The sequence below is a fragment of the Schistocerca americana genome, unplaced genomic scaffold (assembly GCF_021461395.2).
Source record: "Schistocerca americana isolate TAMUIC-IGC-003095 unplaced genomic scaffold, iqSchAmer2.1 HiC_scaffold_509, whole genome shotgun sequence".
Lineage (NCBI taxonomy): Eukaryota > Metazoa > Arthropoda > Insecta > Orthoptera > Acrididae > Schistocerca > Schistocerca americana.
In genome coordinates this window covers 64,871-79,907 of record NW_025726246.1, presented here as the reverse complement: position 1 = coordinate 79,907, position 15,037 = coordinate 64,871, and positions in this window count along the sequence as shown.

The window sequence follows — 15,037 nt, the reverse complement described above, 5'->3', positions numbered from 1 at the left end:
TACATCACACAACCGCACTCGGCTGCTACTACTGACCGACCGCTCTGCATGACGACTATTAGCGTACTGCACGCGACGACTACTGACAGAGTACAGCCCTCAACTACACAGAGCTACGGACTCGCAACAACTACTGACTGACTGACTGACTGACTGGGAACCGCTCGCAACACTCGCGCAGTCCAGCGCAAACTCTCTGGTCACAGATGCTACAATGTCTCGCCATCGCTACTATGTTACATACGTGTTTCAGTGTCTTTTTCATTGGGGTAACGATCTTTGGCTCTTTTTATTCTGAATACAGGGCCAAAGGTCAACGCTGCTGCCCTTATACAATTTATCAGGTTTCATTATGTCTGTTGCAATGTTACATACGGTTCACTCTTTCATTAATATTATCGTTGGGTTTGTTTTGTAGGGACGTTAACATTCTGGCACATTTTTATTATCATCATCGGACTCTCTGCTATTTGTGCAGGGAGGTCATACCTGGGTCCATTTCCATTTCCATTTACATTTTAATATTGATAGACTTTTTGTTTTCTTGTTGTTTTTCCTTCTTTTTTGTTGTTGTTTTTTTTTTGTTTTGTTTTTCCCGCTCTCACCACCACCGCCGCATCACGCCTTCCGTTTTCTTGGTTTCTTTTCTGTTCTTCAACTGCTTCAACATCACCGCGCCCCATTTCCACACCACAGCCATCAGCCTCCAAGACGGGCGGGCGCAGTGTGCCATTTCCGGCGCACAAGCACACCCGTACGGTACTCTCCTCGCCCCCACGCCACCAACAACACAGCGACCACGCGGCTTTCAGGCACGGCACGGCACCGGCGAAATGCGCCGCCCCCGCCCCTCCGCGCATCCGTCCGTCTCGCCACGTTCACTGACAGCCGCGTCTGCGGCTACACCACGACAACCACAACACAACACCGCTCCCCTCCCTGGCAACTCACATTGTTTTTCTCCTCCTCTTTTGCACAAACCACAACGCCGAGCACAGGCGCAAGCCACCCACACCGCGCCCCTCCCCGTCCCGTCTTTGGCCGCCGCTCCTCGTTTCCTCGTTTGCCCCCTCCCATCTCCCGAAATGCCATGCCAGCAGCGTTACGCATGCCCCTCCCCTGTCCACACAACACTACCGCCTAACGAACAGCCTTCCGGGCCACATGCAGGGCACGCCCACCTCCAAACACTGCCAATTCACGGACGCACGCACACACACACACACACTCACTTTCTCGACACCTTTCTGTACGGAGGGTGCGTCATCTCGACCGTGACAGAGTGACGGCAACTATCGACGATCCATTTCCCCCCACTGGTAAAACATGTCCACTAACACCTACATACATCATTCAAGTACACAGACAATAGCATACACACAATGGGAGGGCACACGAACATGGACGGCACGGCACTGTCATACACTCTTCCTCAGAACCATATCAACAAACGTTACGTACATCCGGGAAAGCGAAAGCGAAAGCGAAAGCAAAAAAAGCAAAGGCAAAGCCCAATGCAGCCGTCAAAGGTAACGTTCACCACGGCAGACACTTGCAGCCGCGCCGCCGTTAAACGCATTTCAGTGCGGCTCCAATACGCCTCCGACACGGGAGCGTTCCGTTGCTCTACGAATGCGTTTCTCCCCTTTTTCCCTTCCTCTCTCTTTTGCCCCCCCTCCTTGCACTCGTGCCTCATTCCTCACGTTCTGCCCAGACATTCGACCGATCAAAGTCAACCTTTCGTTACCGTTCTCAGCGCGACGGTGTACAACAGTATGACGGGTGTGCCCACGACTTCGGTTCAGTTGCGTGACGCCGGTCTATCGCGCCGATCGACAGTTACTCAGGGGGCGACGGATCGGACCACGTCACCGACACACAAAACACTTTCAAACAAACAAATACATACCGGATGGACACAGACAAACACGTGTACAGACATTCGCCAAACAAACGACCGCCGCCGCCGCCGCCGCCGTCGTCGCGCTTACTGTACTGCACTGGACACGCGTGCATCTTGAATGACGACATCGGTGTGCGTGCGTCGTACGCAATCAGTCAGACACGGCTATCAAACATCAGAGTCGAATGGTACATCATCGTGCGTGTCGCCGTACACGTACAGTACAATACAACAACAATGCGTCTTAATGGCACGTTCATTTCAACGTCACTCACACACCTCCACGCTGCAGTTACGTCGCACCATTGTCAAACTCGGCGTACAGCAAAGGGAATAGTGGGCGGCAAAAAAAAAACAAACCAAACGAAAACATTTCACATTTCACCCTCGCCATGTATGATGTGCAAAAAAAAACAAACCCGCAAACGGCCGTCGTTACGGTGACACAAAAGTCGCCGATCGCACTGTCCCCCCTCGCAGACGGGTAACACACACACACACACACACACACACACACACACACACACACACACACACACACCAACAACACCAATGGGTCAAAAACCACGCCAACGAGGCGTGCCACCATTCCACGCCACGGCGACCAACCTCGTGGCCGTACCCCGCGCAACACGCTTTGACGCGCCCCCCCCACCCACAATCAAAATGCACACATACATCACAGCCGTCCACACAAACAACAACAACAACAACAACAACAACAACAATTCCGCCCTTCCCGCAAAAGGCAAGTTGGTGGCCCTGAAAAGGGCCGTTTTGCCGCTCTCGCAACGGAGGAGCCTTCTCCATCCTTCCTTCCATTCCAGAGCCACCTCCTTACTTGGAGCTCGTGTACTTGGTCACCGCCTTCGTGCCCTCGCTCACGGCGTGCTTGGCCAGCTCGCCAGGCAGCAACAGCCGCACAGCGGTCTGGATCTCGCGGGACGTGATGGTCGAGCGCTTGTTGTAGTGCGCCAGGCGAGAAGCCTCGGCCGCAATGCGCTCGAAAATGTCGTTCACGAAGCTGTTCATGATGCTCATCGCCTTCGACGAGATGCCCGTGTCAGGGTGCACCTGCTTCAGCACCTTGTAGATGTAGATGGCATAGCTCTCCTTCCTCTTGCGCTTCTTCTTCTTGTCGCCCTTCGAAATGTTCTTCTGCGCCTTGCCAGCCTTCTTGGCGGCCTTCCCGCTAGTCTTGGGCGGCATCTCGAACCAACGTACGGCAGCAGCAACACCAGTAGCAAGCGCTCCGCTCTAGTCAGCGTCTCCCCACACAGTGGCACCCGCCGCCAGCCGCCGCCGCACCTTTACCAGCTCGCCCTGTTGCGGCCGCCGACCAATGGGGCGCGCGCGCAACCGGCCGCCGCACCCGAGCCCATAAAGCACCCCCACCCCGGCTGCGCCGGCACGCACTCCGCTGCTCGACTCGCTGCCGCTCGCACCGGTCGTTTTCGTTTCCGTTTCGTGTGCACCGTCGCTAGCCCATCGCCATGTCCGGACGCGGAAAGGGAGGCAAAGTCAAGGGCAAGTCAAAGTCCCGCTCAAGCAGGGCTGGGCTCCAGTTCCCGGTCGGCAGAATCCACCGCCTCCTGCGCAAGGGAAACTACGCAGAGCGCGTCGGCGCCGGGGCGCCCGTCTACCTCGCCGCCGTCATGGAGTACCTCGCGGCTGAGGTGCTCGAGCTGGCCGGAAACGCGGCCCGCGACAACAAGAAGACGCGCATCATCCCGCGCCACCTGCAGCTTGCCATCCGCAACGACGAGGAGCTCAACAAGCTCCTGTCGGGCGTCACCATCGCACAGGGTGGTGTCCTGCCCAACATCCAGGCCGTCCTGCTGCCAAAGAAGACCGAGAAGAAGGCCTAAAGGAGGCCAGGCAATCGCAGCGCCGCGTGCTCCCCTGCACGCAACGCGCTTTGCCGGCTCGGCCCACAACAATCGGCCCTTTTCAGGGCCACCACACAAACCTACGTCCAAAGCAAAATTTCAGTCGTCCTCGCCGCACCTTGTTTTGTTTTTTAACTTTGCACTGTCACAGCACAGCCGCCGCCGGCGCACGTCCGCCATCTTGTCGTCCACACAGCCCGTGTGGCCCAACACACACACATTTTGCACGGTCGCAGTCGCCTTCCAAACCGACAACGGCAGCAATAATGACCATTGTTAAAGGGAGGCGTGTCGACACACCGCCCTCCACTCCCGCGCGCAACGGCCGTCGACACGAACGAAACAGCTGATCCGGCCGCCTATGCCCACACGCCTTGCCTCGGAAACCCCAACGCCGCCGCAAACAAACACACAGAGCCAAACCACGCAAGCAAATAATCACCGCCTCTCGCACAACAACACACAGCCCGCCATCTCCGTCGCGATCGATACAAAGACACACAATAACAAACACACAAACGAAGCAGCTCCACACACAGCCAGCCACATGACACGTTTCCTTTCCTTCTCCCCTCCCAGTCACATCACGTCGCTCAAACGGAAAGAAAGAAAGAAAGAAACAAACAAACAAACACACGCAGCAACAACACAGACTCTTTCGCACTTTTCAACTTCCGAACAGTGTGGTGGCCCTGAAAAGGGCCGTTTTCTAGTCTCTCCCACCCACAAGCACGGCCGCGGGAAGGCCAGCGCCCGCTGCGACGCAGCCTAACCGCCGAAACCGTACAGGGTGCGCCCCTGCCTCTTCAGGGCGTACACCACGTCCATGGCCGTCACAGTCTTGCGCTTGGCGTGCTCAGTGTACGTCACCGCGTCGCGGATCACGTTCTCCAGGAACACCTTCAGCACCCCGCGGGTCTCCTCGTAGATCAGACCAGAGATGCGCTTCACGCCGCCCCTGCGAGCCAGGCGGCGGATGGCGGGCTTCGTGATGCCCTGGATGTTGTCGCGCAACACCTTGCGGTGCCGCTTGGCGCCACCCTTGCCGAGCCCCTTTCCTCCCTTGCCGCGGCCTGTCATCCTTCCTTCCTCGGGCAAAGCAAAACGTGCACAAACAGCAGCTGCAGCGGCTGGCGAGTCGGCTACGGTCTGCGCCCAGCGCGCCCGCCGCCCCCCTATATAGACTCTGGCCCGCCCTCCCCCCACCACGCGCAACCGAGGGCATATAAGCGCAGCACGGAGGCGCGCGGGCCCGTTGTCAAGGCAGCACCGGACGCCGCGCCGCACCTAACCTCCACGCACGCCGCTCCGCTACCGCTACCGCTACCGCCATGGCCCGCACAAAGCAAACGGCCCGCAAGTCCACCGGCGGAAAGGCGCCGCGCAAACAGCTCGCCACCAAGGCGGCGAGGAAGAGCGCGCCCGCCACCGGAGGCGTCAAGAAGCCCCACCGCTACAGGCCGGGCACCGTCGCCCTGCGAGAAATCAGGCGCTACCAGAAGAGCACAGAGCTGCTCATCCGCAAGCTGCCATTCCAGCGCCTAGTGCGCGAGATCGCCCAGGACTTCAAGACCGACCTGCGCTTCCAGAGCTCCGCAGTCATGGCCCTGCAGGAGGCCAGCGAGGCCTACCTCGTCGGCCTCTTCGAAGACACCAACCTGTGCGCAATCCACGCCAAGCGCGTCACCATCATGCCCAAGGACATCCAGCTCGCGCGCCGCATCCGCGGCGAGCGCGCCTAAACCGCGCCGCGGCACCGCACCGCACAAACAAAAACGGCCCTTTTCAGGGCCACTAACATCTCTCCGTCGCGAGCAAACTTTGTCGGTCGCCTGCCTCTCGCCCCGCAACCCAAAAACAAAAACCACCACTTCCCGTCCGTCCGTCCGCCACACCCGCTCACTCTGCCTGCCTGCTACCAGCGCGCAACAATCACACATCATCCCTCCCCGGCGCTCAAAGCGCACAATACCCAACGGCCGACGTCACACCGCACGGGTGGCTGGCTGGCCGGCCGCCGCTTTCGTTTCGAAAACAAAAAAAAAAAAAACCCGCACTCCACTCCGACGGCCAACGGCCAGGCAGGCGCGCTCGCTCGCTCTACACGCCACCGAAATCCCCGCCGACTCCTTCCACATCTCAACGTGCCCCCCGTTGCAAAACATAACACACACACACACAAAGGAACAAAACAAAACAAAGACCAGACACGACTAGACAAGACAGACATCCGAGAAGAACGAACGCAGGCAAGCCAACCAACGTATTCAAACAAAACAACGTGACAGAAAACCAACCGTCGGCCGCCGCCACAAACACGGCGACAATCAACCACGACAACAACAACAACAACAACAACACCGCTTACCGCTACCGCCGCCCACACCCGCCACCGACCCCCGCAATCCAACCACCACGGCACGCAAACAGCATCCCCACGGGCATACAGAAACGCCAGACAGACACCCACACCAAACGCAACACGACAATCAAAACCTTCCCCGACGTGCTTTGATGGCCCTGAGAAGGGCCGTTTTGGGCCGCGCGTCTCTTGCGCGCCACTAGACGACGACGGGGGGTGGGGACGACGGAGTCAAGCGCCAAACCCTTCCTTTCCCATCTCTTTCTCCTCTACTCTACTCTACTTCTTCTTCTTGGGCGAAGCCTTCGCCTTAGACGGCGTCGTCGCCTTCTTCGGGCGCGGCGCCTTCGGCTTCTTCGTCGGAACCTTGGCGGCCTTCTTCGCCTTCGACGGCGACTTGGCCTTGGCCGGCTTGGCCGCAGCCGCCTTCTTCGCACCCGCGGGAGCGGCCGACGCCGCAGACGCCTTCTTGGCGGCGCCCGCCTTCCGACCGGTCGCCGCCTTCACGCCACCAGCCTTCTTTGCGCCGGCCGCACGGGCGCCCTTCTTCTCCTTGCTGGCCGGAGCGGCGCGCTTCTTCTTGGCACCGCCAGCACGAGCCTTGCCGCCCTCGGCCGCCCCCCCGCCGCCGGCGCCGGCAAGCTTGAACGAGCCGGACGCGCCCTTCCCCTTCGTCTGCACCAGCTCGCCCGCCACGACGGCCGACTTGAGGTACTTCTTGATAAACGGCGCCAGCTTCTCCGCGTCCAGCTTGTAGTGCGCGGCTATGTACTTCTTGATCGCCTGCAGCGACGACCCGCCGCGCTCCTTCAGACTCTTGATGGCGGCCGTCACCATCTCAGAGGTGCGCGGGTGCGCAGGCTTGGCGCGCGGCTTCTTCGCAGACGACGCAGACTTGGCCTTCTTCGTAGTGCCGGTGGCGGCGGGTGCCGCAGCAGTCTCGTTCGTAGCCGCCTGATCTGCCATTTCGACGACGCGCGTAACACACAGCGAGAGCGAGCGGGACGGCAGGCACGCAAGCACAGCACAGCAGCAGAGCAGAGAATCACAAGGCCCAGCCAGTGTCGCGGGCGGGCGCGGACGGCCGAGAGAGCGGCCGCCACTCTGCGCGCCGCCGCGCCGCGCCTCCCGCGCTTGCTACCGCCCAACGTCCGACAGCCTGTGCGGAGCAGCCCCAAACCTGCGCCACAACCGCCCGCGCCTTTCAAACCACCGAGGATGGGGCTACACACAGCCACACCACAGTCGCCAACCAGTCGCCACGGCAGCGCCGCAAACCACGGCCAAACTGCAGCTACCGCGCGCTACAGCCTGGGTCGGCCCGCCGAGAATCGCCGCCCCCGCCCAAATGCCGCCCCCACAGCCCCAGCCGACGACCCGCCACAATGGCCAAACCTTCGGCAAAACTCCCACACCGTCGCCGCGGCAGCCCGGCCAGCGCGGCCGGCGCCACAGCCACACAAGCCGAGGCGTGCGGCGATGACGGCCGTGCAAACGCGCCTCCGCCGCCCCATCGCCTTCCGTCGCCCTCCCGCCGTTTCCCGATCGGCCCGCAGCCGTCGGGCCACATCGCGCGCCGTCCTCCTCCTCTCGCCCGCCAACATTCACAGCCGTTTCTCAACAATTGCCCGCCGCAAACGGACGCCGCCTGCGCAACAGGCGCCGCCGCCCCTCGCCGCTTCCGACCCAACCCCTCGACCGAGGCAAACCGCAATCCGAATCTACAGACCAACCCAATCTGCCGTCAAGCACACACGACAGCCGACCTTACACGTTACGCGTTACACATTACGTTTACACGTCTACGTTAGGTTAGGTTAGGTTAGGTGGACGTGGGTTAGGTTAAGGGGACTTGGGTTAGGTTAAGCGTCAAACTTAGGTTAAGCATTCAAACACGTCAGGCGTCAGAGGTTAGGTTAGGTTAGGTTAGGTTAGGTTAGGTTACACGTTAGGTTAAGGGGTCAGTGCTAGGTTAAGAAGCGTCAAACGTAGGTTAAAAAAGCGTTCAAACGTGAGGCGTGAGCCGGACAGCTTACCTTACGTAGACGTTAGGGGCTCACAGGCTGAGCTCACCTCGCCACACCACACCACAGGTTAGGTTCGGTTCGGTTCGCTCGGCTCAGCGTAAAGCGCCGAGGTCAGGGTTACGTTCGTTCACCTTCGGGCGCCACACTTTCGGTTGAAAGGTCGCGACGGGACGACGTCGGCAGGCACGCCGCAAACGAACAAAAACGTACAGACGACGTCGAAAACCGCCGACAGACGGGGGAGCAGCACGACCACGACCAGATACCGAGCGCGAACGAGACACACGCGAACCACCCCCACCGGCCAAAGGGCACCACACAACAACCCAGAGCACCACGTGTCGACACCAGAGCAACCCGCCGCTCACGCGACATGGCTGGCACCGAAGGGCAACCGCCCGCAACTGCGCTTTCCGCGCCGGCCCGGATGCACGTCGTGCTACAACAACACCACTACCGTACACAGCCGCTGTTCACAACATCACTATCAATGGCGCGCCCGCGGCTCGCCGCCGTCGCAGTCGCAGCCCCAACGCCAGCACTTTTGCACCACCATTCACACGCACCGCAACACAGCTCGCCGACACAGCCGAACAAAACAAACACCACACAACAACAGCAACAACGCCGCCGCCTCTACTTGTGCCGGCGACCCACCCCGCCGATGGCGCACCTTTCGCCAGCCGGCAATCGACACACACGCACCCACCCACCGGGGCCCAGTGCAAAAAAAAAAACACACAAAAACAAAAAAACAAAACAACACAAACGACACGGGAAGCGCACACCGCCACTTCGCGCGCACGCCACCAACCAGTCGTCGTCTCAAAATAACAAACACAAACAAAATAAACTAACAACTAGGGCAACACAAAACAAAAACGCCTCGCACGAACCGCCCACAAAAAGGACAAGCACACGCACAGCCTCTGCTGACGACCACGACGCAGCGGCACGCTGCTCCTGTCCCGCGCCCCGCGCCCCGCGCCACGCGCCCCGCGCCCCACTCGATTCACAACTCACGCGACACCGTCAACGACGGGCTCGCTTCCCGCAACCTACCACCTTTCCGCCACGACGCACAGCCCCAGCCCCACCCGACGACTGCACTTTCACCACCGCCTCCCCCTTCCCCCCCCAAAACACACACACACACACACACACACACACACACACACACACACACAGCCAGCCAAAAACGCACTCGCGACCCACACATGCACGTGCATCGGCACACGCCAACCAGTCAACGTCGACAACCACACGCAAGGCTCGAAACGAAAACGAAACCGGCGTCCTTCCACGTTGCCATCAAGCTACGCGACACAAGACACAAGGAACCAACACAACAGCCGGCCCCACTAATTCCCACTCTCACGCCGCAAAAAGCACACCGAAACCGCCAAACACGCACGCACATTCCCCTTCGCACTGACACCACCGACCGGCTCGCTACCACACACCTCTCGGCAGCCGTTTCACGCCAATTCGCCACACCGCCCACACAGTCGACAAGCGCCCGCCCTGTACGGCACACGCAACGACGCAGCGCAGCAAAGGGCGCCCGCAACACATACCTCTCCGCCGCCCGACGCGCCAACCGCCACACCACACCGCCAGCCACTCGCAAATTGTGCACTGCCACCAGCCACACGTCCAACACGCCGCGCCGCCTCCGGCCACCCGCCAGGGGGCGCTCACGTCCGCGACAACAGCGCGGCCCGCCGGGCCGGGCCGAACCGAACCGAGCCGCCGCTGCTCTGCACTCGGCACGGCCACACCCTGCTGCAGACCGGGCTCGTCCCTCTGTACGCGTCTGCCTGCGCATCAACACAACACGACCTCTTTTTTTTTTTCTCTCTCTACCGCCATCCCTTCTTCTCGCGTTTTACTCGTTGTTGCAGCAGCGGCGCACACCTACACATCCACAGCCCCAGCCGAGCCGGCCTCACCTCAGGGCCCGCCGCCAGCGTCTCCTCCTCGGGCACAGGTGCGGTGCTGTGGCCGCCCATCCAACTGCATTGCTGGCCGTCCAGCCACCAGGCGTTCCCACTGCCGCGAGCCACGCCGCGCACCGACCCTGCTGCAGAAAACGAAGCATAGCCAGAGACCGACCGATACACAAAGCAAGCCGTCGCCTCGCCTCTTGTCCTTCCTGCCTTCCTTCCGCCCCCGCCCCCGCCCTTCTCACACCACCGCCTCTCCACTTTCGCCCCCCCCTCCTTTTTTTTTTGTTTTCTTCTTCTTTCTTTCTTTCTTTCTTTCTTTCTTTCTTTCTTTGGCCCTCTCTCCTTCCCGCCATGGCGGTTACGGCACCGCCTGCAGCGGCAGATTTTTTGCGCCCACACGCCTACTCCTACCACCATTAACCTTGCCTTGCCCTGCCCTGCCCTGCCCTGCCCTGCCCTGCCCTGCCCATCAACGTCGCAGTCGAACCGACGCTTGCCAACACACTGCCCACGTTCCTTTCTCTTTTCGGCCTACGCCCATTACGCGCCGCCGCCACAGCACCTTCCCTTCCCACAACACACCGACGTCATCACACGCACCCAAAACAGGGGCCACGACCGTGTTCCTCGCCCACTCCCATCCCGCACGGTACGCACATTCCCAACTACTACCGCGCACCCTCCCTTTCCAATCTGTGTGTCTCTGTGTCTGTGTCCTGTCCGCGCGTGACGCCTCTCAACATCCGCCGTCCCCCGTCCCGTTTTCGCCCCCATGCCGTCGTCGCGCCGCCTCCGCCCCTGTCCGCCCCGCACCACACCATACACCGCTGCTTGTCCCGGCCGTTGCCACCAAAGGCGCCGACCGCAAACGCGCCACGCCGCAGCCCCCGTGCGTCTCGCGCTCGCTTGCATCTCCGTGCCGACGCTGCCTCTCTTCCCGCTCGCACTCGACCTCGACAACACAGTCTTTGGCTCCGCCACTGCGTGTTCCGGTGGTACGCACGCTGCAACACGTATGTATTCATTACCAGAGCGATGGCGAGGCATGACAGCATCTCTGTCTGACCAGAGAGTTCTTTATCGCTGCTAGTCGGCGCTTGGACCGCGCCAGACGACAGTAGTGGCACGCACCGGGTCGCCAGGAACAGTTGTTATATATATATTGTAGCGCGAGTCGGGAGAGGTAGTAGTCGGTCGACAGTAGTAGCGGGTGGACGGTTGTACTGAGCGGGCGTCGGCGGCGTGCTCTGCTCGTCTCGCGACTCTGGTCACGGTTCGGGACGATGTATAGTCTATTGTGTTATAATCAAAAGGTGGTGTGACGCTGCATTGCGCAAATCTGATAACGTATGTTCATTGTACTTATTTTGTTCAACAACAAAAGCCCCACTATTACTTTTTTTCTAAAGTAACTTTTGTCTCTTAACGAAAAACATTCACTTTTTAAAGACTACTTCCTATGGCATTTCCCTCCAAGGAGTGCAATTAATTACCAGCCAGCACTCATTCATTGCACACAGCTGTGTAAGCGGTATCTACAATTGAGGAGCGGATATAAATGCAATTTTTTGTTTTTTTTTTTTTGTTTTTTTTTTTTTTTTTTTTTTTTTTGTGTGTGTGTGTGTGTGTTGTAACCTCCCAGCAAAATTTAAAATAATGGACAATGTTATTTACGGATGCTAATGGACATTGCGCTAATTGTAACCTCGCCCACAATGAGAGGTATTGAAAATGGCAACAAAAATGTGAAATTCGCAATCTGACTCAAATATAAAGTCTTCACACAACATTTAAAAAAGTCCGTTCAGTGACAAGAAACTTCAATTAAACCGAAATATCGGTCTTTGGCCCTGTGCAAAACAATCAGACTTAAAGTCTTACCTCCGAATAAATGGATGTCACATTTCTGCTCTGGTTGTTGCGCAGCGCTTGGAGGAACTGCATTGCAAATAATAATATTCTCTTTTTTTGTGATTTTAGTGACATTTTTCTTCAAAGAAGTGGAATGAAATGTGAAGTGCAACGAACTCTTTAGTTCAATAAAAAATTAAATGTTTGAAAAATGCTTTTGAAATAAAAATTATTATTGGGGAACTTGTTGGAGAATAATTACAATTTTTCATTATCTAATGATTATATTAATTAACAGTATACCTTATTCACCATCTTGACCAGTGTTGCCGACCGCCTACATCACACAACCGCACTCGGCTGCTACTACTGACCGACCGCTCTGCATGACGACTATTAGCGTACTGCACGCGACGACTACTGACAGAGTACAGCCCTCAACTACACAGAGCTACGGACTCGCAACAACTACTGACTGACTGACTGACTGACTGGGAACCGCTCGCAACACTCGCGCAGTCCAGCGCAAACTCTCTGGTCACAGATGCTACAATGTCTCGCCATCGCTACTATGTTACATACGTGTTTCAGTGTCTTTTTCATTGGGGTAACGATCTTTGGCTCTTTTTATTCTGAATACAGGGCCAAAGGTCAACGCTGCTGCCCTTATACAATTTATCAGGTTTCATTATGTCTGTTGCAATGTTACATACGGTTCACTCTTTCATTAATATTATCGTTGGGTTTGTTTTGTAGGGACGTTAACATTCTGGCACATTTTTATTATCATCATCGGACTCTCTGCTATTTGTGCAGGGAGGTCATACCTGGGTCCATTTCCATTTCCATTTACATTTTAATATTGATAGACTTTTTGTTTTCTTGTTGTTTTTCCTTCTTTTTTGTTGTTGTTTTTTTTTTGTTTTGTTTTTCCCGCTCTCACCACCACCGCCGCATCACGCCTTCCGTTTTCTTGGTTTCTTTTCTGTTCTTCAACTGCTTCAACATCACCGCGCCCCATTTCCACACCACAGCCATCAGCCTCCAAGACGGGCGGGCGCAGTGTGCCATTTCCGGCGCACAAGCACACCCGTACGGTACTCTCCTCGCCCCCACGCCACCAACAACACAGCGACCACGCGGCTTTCAGGCACGGCACGGCACCGGCGAAATGCGCCGCCCCCGCCCCTCCGCGCATCCGTCCGTCTCGCCACGTTCACTGACAGCCGCGTCTGCGGCTACACCACGACAACCACAACACAACACCGCTCCCCTCCCTGGCAACTCACATTGTTTTTCTCCTCCTCTTTTGCACAAACCACAACGCCGAGCACAGGCGCAAGCCACCCACACCGCGCCCCTCCCCGTCCCGTCTTTGGCCGCCGCTCCTCGTTTCCTCGTTTGCCCCCTCCCATCTCCCGAAATGCCATGCCAGCAGCGTTACGCATGCCCCTCCCCTGTCCACACAACACTACCGCCTAACGAACAGCCTTCCGGGCCACATGCAGGGCACGCCCACCTCCAAACACTGCCAATTCACGGACGCACGCACACACACACACACACTCACTTTCTCGACACCTTTCTGTACGGAGGGTGCGTCATCTCGACCGTGACAGAGTGACGGCAACTATCGACGATCCATTTCCCCCCACTGGTAAAACATGTCCACTAACACCTACATACATCATTCAAGTACACAGACAATAGCATACACACAATGGGAGGGCACACGAACATGGACGGCACGGCACTGTCATACACTCTTCCTCAGAACCATATCAACAAACGTTACGTACATCCGGGAAAGCGAAAGCGAAAGCGAAAGCAAAAAAAGCAAAGGCAAAGCCCAATGCAGCCGTCAAAGGTAACGTTCACCACGGCAGACACTTGCAGCCGCGCCGCCGTTAAACGCATTTCAGTGCGGCTCCAATACGCCTCCGACACGGGAGCGTTCCGTTGCTCTACGAATGCGTTTCTCCCCTTTTTCCCTTCCTCTCTCTTTTGCCCCCCCTCCTTGCACTCGTGCCTCATTCCTCACGTTCTGCCCAGACATTCGACCGATCAAAGTCAACCTTTCGTTACCGTTCTCAGCGCGACGGTGTACAACAGTATGACGGGTGTGCCCACGACTTCGGTTCAGTTGCGTGACGCCGGTCTATCGCGCCGATCGACAGTTACTCAGGGGGCGACGGATCGGACCACGTCACCGACACACAAAACACTTTCAAACAAACAAATACATACCGGATGGACACAGACAAACACGTGTACAGACATTCGCCAAACAAACGACCGCCGCCGCCGCCGCCGCCGCCGCCGTCGTCGCGCTTACTGTACTGCACTGGACACGCGTGCATCTTGAATGACGACATCGGTGTGCGTGCGTCGTACGCAATCAGTCAGACACGGCTATCAAACATCAGAGTCGAATGGTACATCATCGTGCGTGTCGCCGTACACGTACAGTACAATACAACAACAATGCGTCTTAATGGCACGTTCATTTCAACGTCACTCACACACCTCCACGCTGCAGTTACGTCGCACCATTGTCAAACTCGGCGTACAGCAAAGGGAATAGTGGGCGGCAAAAAAAAAACAAACCAAACGAAAACATTTCACATTTCACCCTCGCCATGTATGATGTGCAAAAAAAAACAAACCCGCAAACGGCCGTCGTTACGGTGACACAAAAGTCGCCGATCGCACTGTCCCCCCTCGCAGACGGGTACACACACACACACACACACACACACACACACACACACACACACACACACACACACACCAACAACACCAATGGGTCAAAAACCACGCCAACGAGGCGTGCCACCATTCCACGCCACGGCGACCAACCTCGTGGCCGTACCCCGCGCAACACGCTTTGACGCGCCCCCCCCACCCACAATCAAAATGCACACATACATCACAGCCGTCCACACAAACAACAACAACAACAACAACAACAACAACAATTCCGCCCTTCCCGCAAAAGGCAAGTTGGTGGCCCTGAAAAGGGCCGTTTTGCCGCTCTCGCAACGGAGGAGCCTTCT